The 22,715-nt window shown below is 33.8% G+C and overlaps 1 protein-coding gene across 3 annotated transcripts in view; it reads left to right on the plus strand.

The window, feature by feature from the left end:
• The window catches only part of LOC119081272, a 131,428-nt gene that overhangs the window by 54,940 nt on the left and 53,773 nt on the right, over window positions 1–22,715 (plus strand). Inside the window, exon 1 of one of the 3 annotated variants that reach the window (XM_037190045.1) lies at window positions 13,215–14,037. The exons of the other annotated variants lie outside the window; for them this stretch is intronic. The gene's annotated coding sequence lies outside the window, so the exon portion shown is untranslated. Of the gene's footprint in view, window positions 1–13,214; window positions 14,038–22,715 lie in introns of those variants that run through there. 3 annotated transcript variants of the gene reach the window in all.

The following is a 22,715-nucleotide window of genomic DNA, read 5'->3' on the forward strand; positions in this document are numbered from 1 at the left end:
AAGTCCAACAAAATTACGTAAATTATTTCGCGACATTAACATAATTTTTTACTTTCACTAGATGCAGTTCGTTGCTTATTTTTTTATTACTGTTGCGGATAACAACTAGTTAGTCCAAAAGATTGGCATTTAGTTTATCATTACATTCCTTTTAAAGGAATCCTTTATATTAACAAACTTTCGTCCCTCGAATCGCCATTTTTTTTTTTACTTTCGGCTCCTTTAGCATGCATAAAAAACTTAATACGTCACACACTTGTGACGTAAATGACTTTTCCAATTCCTGCTAAGGGAGCCGAAAGTAGAATATGTCAATTGAATTGAAATTTTTTTCCACTTACGGCCCCCTTAGCAAGAATTGGAATAGTCATTTACGCAACACGAAAAAGAGTACTTTCGGTCTTTGTTCTTATTACGTTCATGTTGTAGATCTACAAGGTGCCTATAATCTTATAGACAGAAATTTGTCGCCAGAATCCGTTTCAGAAAACGTTTGTTCGCATGTTCGGGCTATCTGTTCAGTGATCGGGAGGAAAAATTTAGTCCACCCGACTCGAAGTCCGCAATTTAGGTCGGCCCGCTCACTTCTAGTAGATATAATAGAAGTTGAATTTTCGGGACTTGTTCAATTCGGAAGAGAGCGTTTAGTCCTGAATACCCGTGGGAATCATGTCGCGTCATGTAATATCATCAGAAAAATTCCTTCATAAAAGTATTGAAAATTAACACGCGAGGAAGTCCTGTCACTGAGAGGTGTTTCGTTGCAAATAAATTATCAAAAACTAATTCAATTCTACCACAACCATCTTTACATTTTTTTTTCTATATTGCCCAATTTTATCGACATAATAAATCTGCAAACCGCCTAAGATGTGTAAATAATGACGGTATATTAAAATGTACCAAGATCAATAGTTTTAAGTTTATTATGCTCAACATCGCTCCTGCTATAAATCTTAAGTTTAACACAGAAAAAAGTTAACCTCATTCAGCCTTTTAAACATGTTAAAAAATCCTTTAAAAAAAGGATGTGGCACATCATCCAATAATGTAATAAATGTAAAACATCACATACCACAAGCACACATTCTTTGAACGTTCTTTTTTTTCAAAGAATTTGCTTTATGATTTTTTTTCATTCTCCTTGTTATATCTGATGCGAAAGGATTGTATCAAAGGAAATCTGTTCGTTCCCTGCTCACAAATTATTTACGTAATCTCTTATTATCATTTCACTACTATAAGATAGACCGTAAATGGTTGAGACATAAGCAACATGAAAAGCGTAAGCGACATTTTCCATAAAATGGGAAATGTTTTAAATATTCCAACAAAAGAGGAGATATATATAAAAAAAAAGTTACAGTCAAGCCACATGCCTCGACCCATATACCCCCTACAAATACTAGTTACAGGTGGTTCAAATAATTAAAGTAAAGATAATACGCAGAAAATTTTACAAATAAATTTGTTTGCACATTTTCCTTTGTATACAATGTCAGGTATTACGGTTTCTGTGTGATTAATAATAACAAAATTAAGATTTTAAACAGAAGTTATCAACGCTACACTGGCTATTAGAATGGCAATTGAAATGTTTTTTTTTTCGTATTTCCTTTCTGAGAAATATTGTTTTCCAAGAATATTCTTCCAAGAATAAACTGAAATGAATAAATGAGTACTGATCCTACTTAAATCAATTCTCATATTTTCAATGTTCTTCGCGTTTTCTAATTTTGTTTAAATGAATCGTTCTTCAGTCAATTTTGCATTTTTAATATTGTACCAGTCTGGACAAAGGGAAAGACGAAGATTATTGTTAGAAAACTGATTAATAATACTCATAGACAAACTCACGGGGTTTAGCGTTCTTCATCAGATCACGGATGGACGACGAGGTTTTTTCTGGTGTATACTTAGCCATCACACATCGTAGAAAATCCAAATTTAAGTCAGAAAGAGGCAATGAAACCAAAAAAGTAACGTAATTGAAAAGCAAAAGCATCATTTTTGATGGAATGTAACAGATCAACCACTTCATTTGGCACCTTCTTTTAACACAAATTTTAATTTTCTTCGCTCAAAATCAAAAGGTGCCAGCAAGTTATGAGATTCTCAACTGTTGGTGTAAATTGTTTTAAAGCCAAAAATAGCAGGAACAAGCTCTTACTAATCTTTCCACGATTTTCCCAAAAAAAATCAGGAAATTTGAAAAAATAGTCATTGAATATCATTGCTTATTAGGTCCGTCGTACCCGTAAAACCATTTTTTGTACTAGATAGTGTAGCAGTATGGCAATTAACCACAACCGTATTCCTCTGAAACACGCTGACTCTCTTGGTCTATTTTTAAAGAAGTTATTGTCACCTTTAATTGAAGGGCTACTCACTCATTTGAATTGTGTTTTAGTATTTCCTAATTTATTCGCATCTCCCTGGCAGCCGCAGGCTAAACTTCATCTCGAGGCCTCTCTGTTTTTGTTCTATTACTCCTAAGGTATTACTCCCTACTTCAACATACTCACTTAAATCTTATATTCGGCAGCTTCATTGACAAATATTTACCAATATTTACTCACATTTCCGTCTGTGACACTGGTTTCCGTAGTCGGTTACCCCTCACCTTTTATTGACTTCTTCGACCAAATATTGTAATTGAATCATAAAATTAAAATTACATTCCGAAATAATAGCATTTCATAGCCTTTCATACTTAATGGGGAAGTACTACACTTTCCTGGTTTTGTTTGTTTATTTTACACAATTTGAACCAGACCGAAAACCTTCCAATATGATGACAATAAACATACAACTTCTTATACAAACAAACAATGTTATTTCAAAGAAACCGGGTTATTTCTCTACTATATCACGATTCAGTAGCATAATCTAATAGAATTATTATTAAATCCGAATCTGTATGGTTGACCAGGAAAATTATACGATCTAAAGATTTTATAAAATATTAATTTATGTAAAAGTTTTGGTTAAAAGGGTGTACGGATGGATAAATAATTTTTCAAAGGGCAAATTATTGTTTCATGAGAAAATCGAAATGTTTTCCAAATTGAAAAGAAGAAAACGATTTAGGCGATGGAAGTGTCAATTTAAATTTAAGGTCAAAATAATCCAAGTAACCTTGTCTTGTCAATTGGTACGACAAAGCTTTAAATTATCTTTTTCCTTTTTTTTTGCAATTCTGCGGCGTAAATGGTCGTTTTCTCGCTTGTATATGAGTAATGCGGTTTGAAAACTAAAGTCCAAATGTAATAGATGTTTATCACATCAGCCCGGTAAGATGTGTTTGCTCTATATGATGCCACTTTCCGTAGCAACATCTTTACATCATCATTTTATAAAGATGAAGTTACTTTACAATCACTAACGTTGTTGAAATTATTCCACTCGCTCGCCTTCGGCTCAGATATAAACTCTCGCACGCATTCGAACTCGTGCAATAATGACTCACTTACTTGACCAAGTGTGTAAAATACTTTAAAAGAAAAATTAGAAAAACAACCAATTTTTCGTCACTGCATCCGTTTGCTATTCGACAAATTGATTGGTCCAACTTACAAATTGAAATATATGAATTCCAATAATCGGATATTGTTTTCATCATCACAAATTTCCCAAATATTTCTCCAATTTTAATGCTAAATTTATTTCATACTAAGTGGAATAGTATCTAATAGCCGAGATAATAGAAATCCAAGATAATTTAGAACGAGCAGATCTTCTCAGCTTCAGATTATACATATTATAGTCTCGAGTTGATCACAAGTATATACAATTCATTTATGGAGTATGTAATGAATAAATTTTGAATACAAGATTCGATTGATGTAAATGCATCGAATCGTAAACCATTCGGATTTACTAGTGCTACATTTATAAGTTTCACAAATAATAACCCGGCTTACAGACCAGTAAGCCGCTGTTCTAAGTGCGCCGGTTGCCGTAATCGTGGGACAAGGGGTAAACGACTCCAGAGAATCATATCACAATGCAATGAAGGAGAAAATTTTTACATTTAATTGAAGCTAGTTTTAGCTGAAAATTTCTTTTTACTTAATATTAGTTAATGATTTAAACCGACATTCAGCAAGAATTTTTTGTGAATTCAATTCTAAAACGAAAGCTTGTTATCGATTTAAAAAAAAATGAAGAAAAATTTCAATACTTTTGTGAGATTTCTTCAAGTGATGCCGGAATTGTTCATTGTTTGGAATTGTTCATATTATCAAAAATTAAAGGGTGCAACATAAACAACAAATTTTGAGGTCAAGGCATCTAATGGCCTTCCTGTCTTATCATGTAGAATTCTTTATTAATTTTAAGAATTGGTAAGCTTTCCAAATTGTATTCGAGTTGTCTCTACGCGTTGTGTGCTTGACAACCTTGGCACTAATAACATGATTTCCTATTGATTGCTTGTTCGGCTTTTCCATCCAGGGTACGATTAGTCACTGCCGAAACCAAAAGCTGTGTAATATTGTTTTGCGGATGGGAGTCCGCTTCCACTATATTATGGATGACATTTACCTATGCCTCCATAAATCTCCTCTATCAAAGCCGAATAGATATATAATTCCTATTGAAATTGAATCGAGATTATTATTTTTCGAATAAACGTTAAAAAACAATTCTTTATGGTTCCCAAACAAAAGGGAACGTTCGGTTATGGCTGAGTATGTGCGAAACAGCTATATAATACAGAAAGTAAGGAACATGCACGGCCATAAAATAAATTGATTCAGCGCCTCTCATCCACTAATATTTGCATCCAGTTTCCAATTGAACGGGTATTGGGTAGTATGTGAAAAACAATAACGTCAAAGTCCGTCTCGAAAATGCTTTTATAGAAATTTATGGCACTCCGAAAACTTTTAAGACTATTGTTATTCGACAATCTAAAATAAAGCCTTTCATTTTCACACATACTGTTTGTGCTTGCTTGCTTTTCGGGCGAGGGTTTTTTTTTTTTATTCATGCACAAGCTTCACTACTTTTTTCGGAGGTGAATCCATACTAGCGGTACGTGAATCGTATACTGAATAAATATCACCTATTTTCATTTTGTACTGGTTTTCATGTAAAAAAAAATTTGTTAAAAGGAAATTCAGGTATAAATGCCTTCGGTCCTTCGCTGATTCGAATATTAAATTCACAACACACGCCCGTCCATGTGCTTTTTTAAATTTTTATCTCGTGGGCAAACTGCTCATTGTGGTACAGTTTTAAACCTAATAGTCAATGATTCGAATTTAATTTCTTTTGTTTGGAAAATTAGACTCGATTTAACATTTTACTATTTTAGCAAAATTATGATTGTTGAATAATTGTCGGTGGGTTTTTTAAAAGAAATTTCAATTAGATTATTCGTAGAGACTGTATCGTATCAACCTATAACAGATCGGAAGTATGTAACAGTATTTGACAGTTGAAGTATTTTTGACAGATTGAAAACCTGTGACTTCCTTCATTTTGACATAACTGTTTGACTGTTCGCTAAATGTAAAATTCTGTTAACCACATACTATTTCCGAAAAAAAATAATGCAAAAATTAACGAATTATTCCAAAAAAAAAAAAATATTTCTAAAGTTCTTTGATTTGAGAAATTTAAAGGTCTGTTTAAGGATTTTTTAAGAATTTTAAGAATTGTCTTTATTCCAATTCATTCTACATAGCACAGTAATTACACAACAGAACAGTGAAAGAAAGAAGAAAAGAAAAATAATCAATGCAGATGGTAAATCTCGTCCAGTGCGGCACCCTTCGGAATGCAAGCGTTGACCGACATTGCATTTCCCCGCTGGGAAAATCTTTGGAACAAGGAATGTCTCGCCTTCCCCTCACCTGTCAGTCTAATCATGTGTGAGCCAATTCTGTTGAGTAAATTGATAGCCGACCATGGACCGAATGTCTCCACCCCGACGGCGACGAAATTTCCCTTTATCAACAAGTATTTGGAGTGCTTTTGAGCGACGGCTCTTTCTGAGGCGATTCCTGGCGTTTTGATTCTGCCAGACATGTTAGAAACGGCGAGTGAATCCGCACAGATTGCATCCCAAACGAGTGATTTACCTCTCTCCCAGGCGGTATACGTAATGCCATCAGGCCTTTTTTTCCGGTCGTCTCGATATAATCCAGTTGGCTCAAGCAAGGATGGCATGTTGATTGTTCCCAAACCTTGATGTAATATTCGATTCAACTCGGCTCAAGAATTTGACCTAAGAATTTTTAAGAAATTTAGAATCAAAATTAAGGAAATTAAACAAACATTTTTTCTTTAATTTGTTTTCGAATGGGAAACACTTTAACAAAGATTGAAGAATATATTCGGAAACAATTTAATCATTTCTCCAAAGAGATTAAGACAAGATTAAGTCTAATAAGGATGATCACGTTACAAGAATTGTCAATCGATTTTAATGTTTGGACATGCATCAAAATTGGCTCAATATTCCGAAATTGGAAATTGGTTGGAAATGCTATATTTTCGAAGCTTACGGAAAGTTTTTTTTTTACCAAGTCCCAATTAGAAATAAAAGCATATAACGATGTGAGAATTATGTGATGACTGGGCAACGGATCTCATTTAGGTCTAGTCGAGCAATTATTTTTACCCGGAAAAGTTTACAACTTCTACCAATTAACTCGAATTTAATTTTCTTTGTTTAAATAAGTAAATGTAAAAGGAAAAAAAACAATTTGAATTTTGTAATAGATTTCCTTGCTGAATTAATTAGCCTATTCCACTGGAAAGTTCAACGTTCAACCGATTTTCGTTGCACATTCAGCGTATATGCATATGTGTGTCTGTACATAATACTACCGCAAAATTATTCATTTCTGAACCTTTGCGGAAGAACGTTTCAGTTTTAAAAGTATTTCGTTGTTGCTTAAAGTAGTTGTTGTTTAAGATTTATTTCCATCGAACATGCATCGCAACCATTATACCAAATTGTTTCTCTTGGCAACAACGATATTTCCAACATAAACAAAATTTAAACAAAACCTTAACATATTTGAGTGAGAGTACGCTATATTATGTGTATGAAAACTGAAAACAACAAAAACGACGAAACGCTTTTCCAATGAAAATCCTTTTGCACATCATATCCTCGGTTATTCTGATGTGGTATGTTTTATTAGGGGTACTACATTCATATACATACATACATACATTCCAGCGTATACATATTGCTACTATGCTAGTTATACATACAGTAGAAGTAGCTTGACTTGGCACACTTTTCTTTATGTTGCCAATGTGTAATAAATATATATTTAAGATGTGAAAACATGAGTAGTTCACCGTATCCGGTTTAAATTGATTGCCCATTATTATGCCTTCGGCGACTTTAAGGGTCTTCCTATATGTGTATGTATAAAATAGCATATTATGGGTATCCGTTTCTTCGGTAAATTATTTTCCGACGATGACAAATCCAAAATAAATATTAGTTGTTAAGTGTATAGGAAGGTAGAGAATAACTTCCCATAAAGGATGATTGGTAGCTCTCTGGTAGCTGGCAGTGATTTCAAGCTGTATACACCACCGCACCACACAGTAGATTTTATGACTTTGAGGATGAAGAATTGATATTGATTCTGCTTTCCAGTTTTAGAGATGTCAAAAGTATATATATATATCAAAAATGTAATGCGATTTCTATGTTTGGCCATTACCTCTCCAATAAATATGCCATGTTTACTATTATTCGATAACATTTGATTTATTTATTTTACATTTTTATTCCGAAATCCAATCGAGGATTTATATTGAAATTTGACCGATGATGCTGTGTTCCATACTCTAGCCTATATTATCATCACTATCACACACTCTCCACACTCGCAAAATAAACGAATGAAGAAACTTTCTGGGGCCGATAAATAAATACACTTTTATTTTTGCGAACATTTAACGTATATCAACAACATCACGGCCATTAAATCATTTATTATTTTTTCTGGTGGCAAACAAAAAACCAACATAAAACTATAATTTAAATTATGAGAACAGTATCCAAATCTACCATCGAATGACCGTGACATAGTCAAGTTAGCCGCCAATTTGTCTCGTATTGCCGACGTTTTTCATCGGCTAAGAGTTGGCGCTATTTCATCGTTTTTGTCTTTTATTCCATTTTTTTTATAGCAATTTTTCATTTGAAAGGTTTCTCCCGCTACTTTGGCTTATGTATCGCAAATAAAAAAAACTCAGACAAGAATATTTTTAATCAAATATTTTCGTGTCGGTTGTTGAAATTTCGTGGATATTCTCGATTTATCTGAATTTTCTCCAACACACGCACGGAACTCTGAAAACCGACACACTTTCTGTGTCTGTGTTTTACTTGAGTTTTTGATTTCTCCATATAAATAAAAATGCATGCAAGATCCAGAAAAAGTCAGTAAAGCTTAAATCAAAAAAATGTGTCGGTTTCTCCCCTCCTCTGTAGGAAGGCTTTGTTCTGAAAAACGTTGTTCCGTAGAAAAGTTGAAAATTGCATTTTCTCGTATGAATTTCAGCAACACCCTCAAAATGCAATTTCCAACTTTCCTTCCCTCGTTGAACAAATAACTATTATTGCCTACCCCATGGGAAAGTTAACCATTACGCAGCTGTTAACCTCCTGCGAAAATGATCATGGCAAATATTTTCTCTTCATTTTACGTTACTTTAAGATAATCAACCTGGTGCAGGCAGTAAACCAGAGCTCTTCGGATGCTGCTCCATAATTCATTAATTCGTAAATAACCTTCTGATGCTCGCAAGTTAATTTTGTATTTTTGAGCAAAGAAAACTGTTTTTCGACAAGTTCATGTAGTTCTATACCTCGTCCACGGCTCGAATATACAAACTCTACACTTGGCAAAAACACAGTACCTGAAGTTCGCTGCTAAAAAGACCTCACTTGAGAGTTTTCTTTGCTCAAAAACATGTTACCTCATGTAGTGACTTTCGCTGCATCCCGTAATCTACTATTTTAAATCAGGTCCGAGGGAGTAATGAACTGTTGACACAATCGTCAACTTCTTCAACGACCGTTGGCAAGAATTATAGAAGGCTGTTTGCCCATTCTCAAAGCTTAAAGCTCACCATCGTCTACAATGTATCAACTTTCAAATAAATATTAGTCCGAACAATGTACAGTGGGTTTTTTTTAGTTCGGAACATATCTGAGATTTTTTAGAGTTTTAAAAGTCATCGATGTTCCCAGTCAATAAAGTGTTTCCAGGTTATAATATTTTGGTACAAATTTTGAAAATCCCTTAGCGAATTCAAATTTCACGCCAAAATATCATAGACTGGGAAACACTTAATTCACTGGGAACATCGATGACTTTTGAAACTCTGATAAATCTAAAATTGTTCTTTTTAAATATGAACACACTGTAAAACTATAAATTTAACAAAAAAAATCTGATATAAAGCGGTTTCGTTCAGACCGAAAATTGAAATAATAAAAAGAATCAATGGAATATTTTTTCATCGCTTTTATTTTATCTGCATGACAGTATAGTATCATTTGTTATTTGTTTCCCATTACAAAATGTACACACACAAAAAAAGAAGAAATGTTGGTTTTACATGCTTCCAAGTATCGTCTTTAATTAACCCTCATTATAATCGATTAACAAGTGGATGTTATTAGCTCATATACATATTACATAATGTTTACATTTCGATTCACTCAACCAAGGCAATGCTTAACATGGCATAGAATTTGTTGTTTGGAATTTTGATGGGTGTGTTTGTTTTCTCTGAATTAATTTGTTGTAAAATGTCGGTAATTTGCAGATAATCAGTTGAAATCGCATCTCGCATCTAGATCATGGGTGAAAATTTTAAAAATATTTTTTTTTAGTCTTTGTAACGGAATTCGGCTATGTTAAATGGGAAAACATTGGCGAGGCATTGCGATTAAACACTGTTAAATAAACAATCATTCGTATGAACAAAAAATAATGAATTTCAGAAAGAAAAATGTAAAAAACGGACGCAATAAACCATTACATAAAGCTACCAATGTTTAACGACTTTCGAGGTATGAAAAATAATTAAGAATTTACCGAATGTACTTCACAGTTTTTCAATGTTCCATTAAGGATTTCACCACTTTAACGACAGCTTAAAACGAACAAAAAGCGAAATTACTTTATCGATTTTCAAAGGTGCTAAATTCAAAACGCATTGCACAAGCTTCCATCGTATTCCGTTCGGAGTACCAACGAATAAAACACCCATTCGTTGATTTAGTTGAAAATACGAGGAAATTATTTAAAGTAATTATTTAAGTAAAAAAACACGAACGTGCCTGACACAGCAGCTTGACATTATTTTGAAATTTTCGATCCAACATTCATGGCAGACCAAAGTTAAGAGAAAGTAAAATCTAAGCCAATGACAACTCCTCAATTACTGTCATAGTTTATCGACACTACTAGTAGAATTTATCAGCGCTGACGGGAATTGTGATAGATAGAAAGAATCCCAAAGACCGAATTTAACCGAAACCAATTGAATTTATCAAGAACTCAAATAGCCGGAACATAACCGAAACCCAACTGAAACCGAACATGATTCGGAAACCTCGGAAACTTGACCCGAGCCGTAGATATAAATTTTCGAAAACCCGATAACTGACTACCCGTTCGCCTTCCCAGTATGAAATCAGTGAAGGAAATAAACTCTGTGGTGAGCCGCAATCAAGTATGTGGAAAATGTTAGTTTAACCGTTAAAACGTTTAATACATGAGGTCAGTTTTTATAACAATTAATGCGGAAGTAAAACGGCAATCGGATCTATCAATTCAATCCAACCATAAAAAAATCCAATGAATACAAATCTGAAACCAACGAATCTAATTGACCAATATTTATTCATCATTCATCTAATAATAACATAATTGATTTTCTTTTACCCCCCAAATACATTTTATCTCATTCAATAGCCAGTTTACATTCAATTGTATACATAATATCTATCCCTTCAAACAGTCAACATTTATTCCAAATTTACAAAAATATTAGGTAGATAGAAATGAAGAAGAATTAGATTTAATAACAATGTTCGATGTGCAACGCACAAATTCAAAGACAAATTATGAAATCTTTTCAATTTTTTTCTGTACCTTTTTTTTCTCTATGGAGCCCGAGCCGTTTAACATTAGATATCGTCTACGAAATGTTTGGAGTTGAAAGGGAAAAAAATTATAATGGCCTCTGAAGATGTTTCGGAAATAATAAAATTAAATTGAGATCCGGCGAATATTTAATAAGAAATTTGTTTTGAAGGTATAATAATTTGGATCTTTTGTGTTCCTGTTAAATTGAGGTTGTTACGATTTTTTTTTATTGAAATTTTTGTAATTTGTTCTGGAGGGTAATGTTGGTGCTCGCGTTGAGCGTCCATTGAAAACGTTTACTTTTCATTTATTTGGATTTTTTCGGATTATCTTGATTATCTTATTCACTCACACATCTGAACATCAAACAGCAAATCATCTTGATGTTAGACAGACTCACTGTTCCTTTCTGTAAAGGATCCACAAAAATCAGACATGACTTCTAAATTCACGCGATTTACGATTTGGACTGAAACGAAAGTGCACATCACTGATGCTCGAAATGCACGGGCCTGACACTATTCACGATATTCTTCATTTTTTAAATGCTCGTGTCGAAATGTCTCTTTATATGATATCCACACTGACAAAAAATATTTTTTCACATTACCTGTGAAATATAATCTTTCCAAAAAGATTACCTGCAGATGGTAATGTTACGAAAAGTTAGCTGACACAGGTAATGTTACAGAAATAAATTATCTGTGACTGGTAACGTGCCCCAAAGCTTCCTCTTAGTAGGCTATCTGTGAAGCATTACCTGTGACAGATAATGTGTCCGTCAAATGTTAGCTGTGGCAGGTAATGTACATTATCTGTGGTAGGTAACCTACATTAGCTGTGACTGGTAATGTTTTAGCTTATATCCACAATAAAACTATGAAACGTTACGTAATGAATGGCTCAGTGACAACGCACTAGACTCATGATCTGAGGGTCCTCGGATCGAATCCAGCGCGTGCAACTATTTTTATTTGCAAATTAGCTGTCGAAGTTAAGCTTTTACATTACCAGTCGCAGCTAATTTTATAAAAGATTACCTGTCACAGATAATGTTATGAAAATACATTACCTGGGCACGTACATTACCCGTGACCGCTGTTTATTTTTCTGTCAGTGCATGACCTCAGATTTATAACGACATCACAAACGGTACATTTCATCGCTGGAACTTTTCTCCTGAGGGTTTCAACATGTCTACAACATTGAAAAAACAAGCGATAAGCTCCAATAGATATCTTATTATAATAGCAAAATGAATGTTAAAAGAAACGAAGTAAAAGATTTTGTAACAAACGCGCACTTTACTCAAGTGCAACTGTTATTGTCTCGTGTTCAGAGACATGTGATACCATAGGACATCGATAATCTTATATTTTTAATGTGACCGGTCACCAATAAAGAAGAGGTATCAGGTGTGGTATGGTTGAAAATGTAGGGTTTGTAAAGAAACGTGCTTCGAGCATTAGGGGCGTATGCTTCCATGTCTCATATTTTTTGAATTTGAGAGAAGTCATGAATATTATAAATGCATTTTTCGACCATTAACGGCATTGTTCTTTCCAGAAAATGACAGATGAGTCTGTCTAGTCAGAAGTTTTACTTTCATTATTTGAAATTTGTTGACATGATTCTAAAATAAACAGAAAAAATCTGCAAATGGTTTAGAATTTCTCAGTATATACAGGGGACGTAAGCGAAATATATTTATGAATTTGCAACAGCTGTTGGATCACTCATACAAAAACAAACTTTTCATACTTTTCGAAACACGACGACGGGTGAAATTTTTACAGACAAGCGCATATTTACCAGTGTACTAAACCGTATAAAACGTATAAGCAGATTTGCTTGTATGAATGAACCAGCTGAAAAAACAGCTGAAGCAAATTCATGTTTAAATTTCACTGACGTCCCCTGTAATTCGTTTACACTTTTCAAAATCTCCTCCAAAGTCCAATAATTTGATGCACATATAGAACGACTGATACAGAACATTATCATCTTAATTCGCAGTTTTTCATTACAATTTCAGATCAAAAGTTAACAGTGTTTACTAAACTAAAAGTATAAAATATAGTTGAAAAATATGCTAAGACAATTTCAATAAGAATTATAGTATACAAACTCTCCGTTAAATTAATTTAAAAAAATGCATAACGTTACTGTTCCACTAAATGTGTAAAATAAATCCCTAAAAAGTATATAAAACTTCTACATGCCAGATATTAAACCTCTTTTCGTGTAACTTTGGAATGCAAAATTGAAACAAAAATATTAAAAAAGCAAAAATTTATCGCCATCTGGATACGTTAGACAGACAATGAATAATTGGGTTACTTCCAATTTTCAGAATTGTGCTACATAAAATATAATATTACCGAAGCTCAACATTAATGTAATTATGAGCATCAGCACATCCTTTAAAAAGAAGTGAAAAAGAAACGTAAACGTAAAAGAAGAAAATGAAAAAATAATTTATTTTCCCCCCATCCCCAGCTCAGTTCGAAATATGCAGCTTATGACATTTAATTCACTTCTAATGTTCGACATAGTGTTTGTGTTTTTTCTATTTCTGGTCGGCGTTACATGTCTCGTTTATTACTTGCCACCGGTGGCTCGTACCAATTCCAGTAAATGTCGCCACAGCAGTCAATTGAATCAATTTTTAACCACACACCGTTTGCTTAGAGAATCGCATGGTTTTCGAACAGCTATCAATAGTAAATACTGTGCTAATGTAGAATGTTATTCGAATAAAAATTGCGATGTGGAGTTTGGCAATAAAACGGCAGCAATGCATATAAGTTCACAGTGTTGCTACATCAAGGCGAAACCAACGGATGTAAAGAAATGTACAGGACCAATACAAGATGTTTAGTAGAGAATTGTGGTACGTATATAAATATTTACAGCGTTTGAATATATTTTGAAAATTTGAAAACGATATTCTAAATGTATGCGATCGATTGGAATGACTCGTAAGAGCTGTCCGAACAGGAGAGTTTTGTCAGTACTATACCAAAATATTGTGACGTCTTCCTCAATATTCTGATGATGTAAACGCGGCTGGACAGTTAGAAATTGAATTGAATTTCGTTAAATGAAATTTTACGTGGAAAATGATTCCGCATCATGTTATTAGTGTTATAAAGGTGGATGAAAACAATGAAAAATGAACTTAGTTGGGAAAACGTCTTGTAAGTTATTTTTAATCGGCTCAAAACGCAATTCTAAGAATTCTATCGTTTTACGGTATTTATGTTGATTAAAAAAAAATTACAAAAATTGCCTCGATTAATTCTATAGAGAATGTTTGCTCGTCATTTTGTAGCTAAACTGAGAAAAGAAGGAATTTTGATAATACCAGCAGTCCGTATTACATACTTGCTGTATGTATTCAATACTCCCGATGTGTATTATCCATGTTTGCGACTCGTATTTAATACATACCGTAAGAATTTGGTACGGGTAGCTAGGTAGTATCCTGAGTCGACAATTTTGCAACGCTCTGTTCGAGAATACTGTCACCTCGGTACGCCTTGCTATTACCACCTTGTCTCGAAGTCGCCAATAAATAATTGTTAATGACAATATCGTGTCAGTAAGAATGGGTGGTGGGATGCCGAACATCATTTTCAAGATTTTTGTCACAGCCATTATAACGTCAAGAGGGTGGTAAATATTTAAGTATTCACTATATCATCCTTCGCCGTTGTGACCTAAATAATGTAAAGACACTCTCTCACACTCTTGTTCCCTATGAAGTGTATGACCCAAAACTACGTTTATCTTTCACAATTTAATATTAAAAGTGTCTGACAATGTATGGTATACGATCGTAGAATAATCGCGCGGCTGCATTTAATCAAAATTTTATTCGCCAAAAATTCCACATAATTAAACAATTTGAGCACATTTCTCTTTTATATGTTGTCAGTGGCATTGTAAAGCTGAAGACCTAAATCAAATACCGTTTCTCTTTAAATTTGATTTTGGCCCTCTTTCGATGAATAATGAAACCGCACACACTGCCTTCGAAATAGCATCCATTAAAGAAATGTATAATGACGAAAACATGAGCTAACAGCTTTGTCTGTATAGTGTACCTAGGTAAAATATAAATGTCTACAAAGCGTGTGCACCGCATAAATTAATATGTTTTCGAAATCAGAATGGTCTATTGAATTTTGTTTAGAATTTTGCCAAATTTATTACTTTGAATATTCCGGATGTCAGGCCGAGAAATTCATCAATAAATTCGTAACAAAAGCCAAGCCACACACAATAAATAATAAAACAGGAACACAACAGTTTAAGCCTCTTTTCTGGGGAAACAGAGCAAACAATGGAAGTATTTTAATCGCCCACATGTCCTCCTTTGTATGCACCATCACCCTTCGATAAGCTTTACTTACATTGAACAGTGAATGTGCTCGTCTCGATTATATCAATTGGTCTGTATGTTCAATATTAAATATTTTATTGATAGAAGGATATGTGTGCTGTGCTGTATTATATCTGTATCATCCATTTATATAGGCATTTTCTCTTATGCATGCTGGTGAATGCCAGTTTAGAATTTAATATTGGAAAATTACAGCCACATTTGATTTATGTTAAAGGTATACCGTACTGTTTAATCCGAATGTGGATTTATGAGCTTGCATTGTCTGTGCTACTATTGCTGGTAGATTGGACAGTAGGATTCATTTTTTTTTTATGCATCAAGGAGTTGTGTTCGATGTTGTGACTACTAATATTGCGATAATTGGCGGTATTTAATTTTTTTATAGTTCTTCTAGGTGATCAGTACACGGTTTCATTTCTTACATTTTCCGGGTTTGTCTTCATGCAACGATCAATTTAATAATTTTAAATTGAAATTAAACAGGCAATTGTGATGAACCTTAAAGTTTGAGGTTCGGAACGGGTTGATCCTGAACCTGAAGTTGTTCGGCAAGACTCTAACCTAAAACTGAATTTTAATTTTGAGTTTGATCCAAACCTGAGCTTGAAAGTTTTCGGGTCCAATCCGATGTTTTCAGTTTCAAATCGACTTCAGGTTGAAGCACTTCAGGTTGACATCTGGTTGAGGAGGATATTTGTTGTTGACAATTGATTTTCCTAAGGAACATTCTCTGAGGATTTTAAATGATTTTCAGAAGATTTCCTGGACCGTTTTTGCTCGACTTGAATGTGATCCAAACCCTTCGTTTGAATTTTAATATTTCGTTCGACTTGAAAATTCTGACACAATTTTCAACTTATTATTAGAAATCAAAGAAAAATTCAAAACGATCAATAAAAGCTTAGCGTTTAAATTAATGTGAAAATCAATAATCAAACCCTCAATAATTATGATAGGCTCTATTTGTCTGTTAATCATTTGCAAATTTTCGTCATTCATTCACGCATATTTAATAAAAGCGAATACGAATGTTCAATCTCTCAACATCATTTAACAATTGATTGTCGCCCGATGACATTTTGACTAATTTTTCTGCCTCTTTTTTCATGCTGTGTTATACCACAACTTCCACCAGAAAGCACATCATTCCAGTTCGCATAGCAAACAGATCAAATTTACACATTCCGTTGAATTAATGTCCTTTACAAACATCGAGATTAAACGATGATACAATTCAACCAAATTGAATCTTCAATATCAGCAATTTTCCTCTGCTTTTTCATATTTGCAGCTAAAACCGGAAAACCAGCGACGATATATGAATTAATTGGAATAAATTAAAAAGTGTATCCAACATCATCCATTCTGTCAATAGGCTGATATACAGTAAGCGGTGAACGACGAGAAAGCCTCCCCCAAAGTGTCAAATCGAAAACAACCAATTTATCCGCCAATTCAATTTATTTTAAATATCTATAAACACACAAAACACATCCCTGACATCAACTTTTCTGCTCGACATAATCTATTCCAATAGAGTAAACCACCCCACAAGGTAATTTTATCGAAAACATTTCACCAGCAAAACCGGTATGAAGTTTTCCGAAGTTGATGTGAATTTTATGTATATTACACACGTTTCATCTAATTTGCACGAATCTATTTATTATTCGATCCCAAAGCAGTTTACTAAATTACTTCAATCAATCAGTCCATGCTATTCGAAAAGTAATCAAACTGAAAAGCTAATCTATCATTCTGGTCTGGAACTATTCGGCGGGGTCGGAGAGACGTAAGACAACATTTTGATGCTGTAATTGGAAGCCGGTTTTTTTTTGTTAAATCATTTCAATCTCGATTTCAATGAGGTTTTTGCATTTCAAATTTAATGCAAAAAGCGACCAATATTTTGGTACATGAAGGTGGAGGTTACTCATTCTTTTAAATTTATTTCTAATGGTGGATTGTGTTATTACAATGTGGTGGCAGCAAAGGTTTTTTTTGGATCGTCTGCTTTATAGGGTCTACCAGCAGGCAGTAACATTTTGATATTTGGCTATTACTGTTTATTTATCTAATTAACGGCGTTGATTATTCCACTAGTGTTGATTCTTTTCACCGCCAGGAACCGTCAACACAACAAAAGTTTTACTTTTCGAAACCGAGTTGTGAAAAATCGTTTTATGCAACTAGCATCATAATGTTCAAAAATTGCAAAGAACTCGTTTAGTATTACACATCTAATACTTAATAAAGAGCTTTGCACTCGATGTTAAATTGGGGTGCGGCCTCGTGTCTTAATTACCTATCTGGAGACTAATAATATATATTACTCGGCAAGCCTCAACTTCTTCGTGACAAGTGTGTACTCTATTTTATTACATAAGCGGCAACGATACAACAACATAGACCTGAAGTGTAATTTTTGAATTATTCTTCTAGTTTTAGTTAAGTAATTTTGATTTTACTTTATCTACCTAGGTGAAATAATAGCAGTGAAAAAGTGCTATTATTTCGCCGTCGGTAGATAAAATAGCGTATTCACCTCTGTCCAAATGTTTATTTAGTCTAAATAAACGTGTGGACGTGTACAGAGGTGAATAATCTACTATTTCATGCTTCGGGCCCTTTGCATGAAAACTCACATATGTACCTGCTTTGGACGATTGATTTTAGGCTCACATCGTTCGGCCTACAATCCGCTTAGTTGCTTAAAATCAATCGTGCAAATCAGGTGACTATTACACCGATATTCATACAACAGAGGCATCTGAAGTTTGCTTAGTTTGCACACTATGATCCTGAGTTGCATATATCTTGCTCTTTGATTAAAGTTTTAAAGGTGTCGTTTTGATAACGAAATGAAGGCGTTTAGAAATTTGCATTTATTTTGAGTCGTCGGTGTCTTAAAAACTTTAGGAAATACTAAATTCGTTGATCTAACCTTACCGATTGGAGGAACAGAAAATCAAATGTACAAAATAACACCATTTTAGAGCTTTGATTCTACTCGGAAAGAATTTTTTATCAGGTTTTAACGAATGGCAAACAAATTGTTTGCCAAAAATGGGCTCTGCAATTAGTATTAGAAAACAAATCGGAAATGAGACAAAACAAAGCGTGACAATTCAGATATTGGTGGAAAATTTGAGAATGAGTTTCAATATACTTCTTTGGATTTAGAGAAAATTATCTGTTCAATATTGTTGACAATAGTATTTTACATGACTAGGGATAAAAAGATGAAAAGTAGAGTTTTCGTGTGAATAAACACACGAAAACGAGACTTTTCACTTTTATCCCGAGTTATGTAACGGATTTTACATGCTGAGGGCGTCGAAAGACGTGCTTCAAATATGAAAAGTGCGGTTTTCGACGCATGTAGCATGTAAAAATTTTTCAACCCGGAAAAGTACACCACAAAGCCGGACTGGGAAACCAAGATTTCAAATAGATAAAGGTGATCCTTCTGTGCGATGATTATCACGCTATTCGTTGTCGAAATTTCGATCGTTTCGTAGTCTATTATATTTTGTTTACGGACAGTTAATACCGGAAGTGAGTTCTTACCGTGGACACATTTAAACAACAATATTGTAAAAAGAGCTGTTTAAATCAATCAAAAAGCAAGTGATAACAATGGACAAACTCTGAGAAAACTTTTTTTTTATTCTCGTGATTCCTACGTTTACAGAAACGTTCTAGGTGCGATAATATAAACATTGAAATGAAAATGATTTTTCCCCGTTGAATAGAACTCAATATTCACAAATGCTGCCAGTCATGCTGTCAGAGCCGTGGCACATACAATTTACCAATAGCATATTACGACCACAACGAAAATTAGAATTGAGCTATAAATAGGCCGCTTGTGTGCAACGTAACACAATCTTTGCGGTCTAAATTTGATATTCAAAAATTTATTTATTTTGACGTGTCGTAGACTGAAAGCTCCCGTCTAATTGTATCGTTGTATATAAGACAGAAAGCTGTTGCCTTGAATAGAGCATGAAACATGTTGCTTCGAAGCAGAAATCTTTCATTTTGCAACGGAATATTTATTTTATACGGTTGAATGGTCGCTTGTATGTGTAATAGTATTTGATGTGATGGCTTTAACAATAGAAAAAGTTTCTCTAGAATAATGAGAGTTAAACTTAAAATTTATTTATTTTGATGCTTTATTCGATGACATACGTTATTGATAAAAAAGTTCACCTATTTCGGTACACATATTGCCTCGCTTATCATTTCTTTTATTTTGTGTGTTCGTGTGTGGTATCAATGATTTAAGTCTAATGTTTGAGTTTCTTTGTTCGATTTTGATGTAAAAGAAATTTCATTTACTTTGTACAACCCACATGTCTTTAAAAATGCCACGAACATTTTTATGTTTACGTGTCTTTTTTGCACAAGCACAATTTGAATATCTTGTGTCTAACACACAAACAAAAATTGTCTCGTCAAACCTCTAAAGTCTGGATTATCGTGATATAACAGAAAGTACCATAAATTATTACCACATGTTAATGACGACTCTTCCACCACATAAAAAAAAAAATAATTTCACCGGATGTCCTCCGTATTATACACACACATTGGTGTGGTCAGATTGTATCCTCTCATAATTTCACGTTTTGTCGTTACGTAAGCAAACCGTAAAAAAGCTCGTTTCTGTTAAAAACTTAATTTTGTCACGTAGCCATATTACAACGAAACGTATTTCAGCTCTGGTGAAGGTGTCTCCTCAGTGAAACGCTTTTACCTTTAAATTCTATTTTTATTCTATTTATAGCTGTGCCACATGTGTATTATGTGTGTGCTTGAGTTATCGCATACAAAACGTTGCCATAAATAATTTAATTCTATCTTAAGATTTGGCGTATATTTGTTTTGTGTGTTCGTACTCACAGTTAATACGAACCAGCAGCAGTCAGTGGTGAGAATAATACGAAATACATTTTCTGACAATTTTAAAATTAATAAATAAATCGAATAATAAATTGAGCGAAACAAACAATTCTCAAGACTATACCATAAAACAGCGGTACACAGTAATACGCAACACCACGAAGCACGACGATGAAGAGTATGGCCATAATATAGCTACGGTAATGTTATACAACTTGTATACATTTAACGTAAGAAATAGGTACATTTTCAATTTTGTAAAAGGTAATTTGATATGTGATTCGGAATCAAAAGCAACCGTGGACCAAATGCTTCGCCAAATCGTGATAATGTTTTACAAAATCAACCCATCCAGATCATATGAAAATTCGATGGACTGTCGACGGGCTCATCTAAGTAGTGATAAATTTTTTTATCACATACGCGCGGTGTTCGGATGTCAAAATTACTTAACTAGAAGTTTAATTCAAAAATTACACTTCAGTTCTATGTTGTTGTCTCGTTTTCGCTTATGTGATAAAATAGAGTACACACTTGTCACTATCAGTCTCGGCAAGCCTCGACTTCTTCGTGTGTAATATATATTATCTACCTAGGTGAAATAATATCAGTGAAAAAGTGCTATTATTTCACCGTCGGTAGATAAAATAGCGTATTCACCTCTGTCCAAATGTTTATTTAGACACTTGGGGTTATAACATTCGCCTTCGGCTCATGCAACAACTCCCCAAGTGTCTAAATAAACATGTGGACAGAGGTGAATAATCTACTATTAGTGTTACTTGGTGTTTATGGTGAGTTAGATACTTCAACTCATCGTAAGAAATTCGTCTCGGAAATTTAAATACATACAAACGTAAATTTTAGTTTCAGCCGCTTTCCGAAGAAGGAATGACTGAATATTGCCGTATTGGCTCGAAAGTTCTTACACCGTCTTCCGTATTTTCTAAAACGTCCTGAAAACGTAGCATTTGGTCACCACTCGTTCATATTAGCCGTCGAAAATGTTCCATGCAATTTCATATGCGAGTTGCTTTAAGTAATAGCTGAATGTGTGTATGGATTGTATATAGAAGAGAAATATCGGTCAGCTATTATTGCAGGTAAAAATATCCCCGTGCAGATTTATCGACATCAAATGTTTACGAATTTTACACGATACATTCCAGCTGAGCTTCATTCATAGCGAAACTTCTGATCTCTAATTAATGAGCACATTTTTATCCCGATTCTTCAGACACGAACATCGCCTTTTTTTAAGTAACGCCAACAAAATACGAGTCGAGCCTAATTTTTTTTCACATGTGATATCGACATTACCAGTCCAATATAGATGCGTACGTACTTTAATATTGACATCTCATGTGAAACGAATTGGTTTGAAATCGCATACAACAAAGGAGACGAGTACTTTGTGGTGGTGTGGATTGTTCTATTCTTTGGTGGCAATAGGACAACACAGTTGACAACTCACTGAAAATGTTTGTGTTTCTTTTTCCGATTCCTGGAATTTTTTTCCGATTTTCAGAGATTTTCTTGTCGAACTACGAAAATTTTCAATTATAGAGAAACTGTAGGTCGCGCGAAAAACAGCCTCAAAATGCTATGTTTTACACTTTCTCCGAGATCATCTCACAAATATAACATATAGTGGAATTTTAATATTTAACAATTGTACTTCAACTCATTCTATTCATTGTTAGATCTTATAATTCGTTCACTGCATCACATATCATTCCTCATCTCATAGCTTAGTTATGCTGTTTGCCAGTTTGTATAACTCCATAATATGGAAAACGAAGCTATTTGTTTCTATCAGGCAGGGCCAATTTAGGATAGAAAATTCATAAAATTTTCCGAAAAATTTTCCAGCAAGTTTTTTAAAATTTTAGAAATTAATTTTCCAAAAATGGACTCTGTCTGCTAGAATTAAAGAGTGTCCAATTTTTCCATATAGAAGAGCATCAAAATGGATTTTTTATTAGATTTTGCTTGATGGTTCCATATTACGCGACGTTAAAAAGTTCGTCCAAATTTTACGAGGTAAAACAATTAAATTTGATTCATTCATGATGAATTCTTTACTGATGCATATCTTTTTTAGATTAAAAAAAAATAGGTTAGAGAGTATCAAAAACATCATTTATCTCTACGTAGTCAGGATTGAACTGTCAAAACATCTAAATCATCTTTTGCAAAACTTTTTCTTGGAATAACTTTAGCAATCATGCATTTGGATGATAGTGCGC

The sequence above is a fragment of the Bradysia coprophila genome, chromosome X (assembly GCF_014529535.1).
Source record: "Bradysia coprophila strain Holo2 chromosome X, BU_Bcop_v1, whole genome shotgun sequence".
In the NCBI taxonomy this organism is placed as follows: domain Eukaryota; kingdom Metazoa; phylum Arthropoda; class Insecta; order Diptera; family Sciaridae; genus Bradysia; species Bradysia coprophila.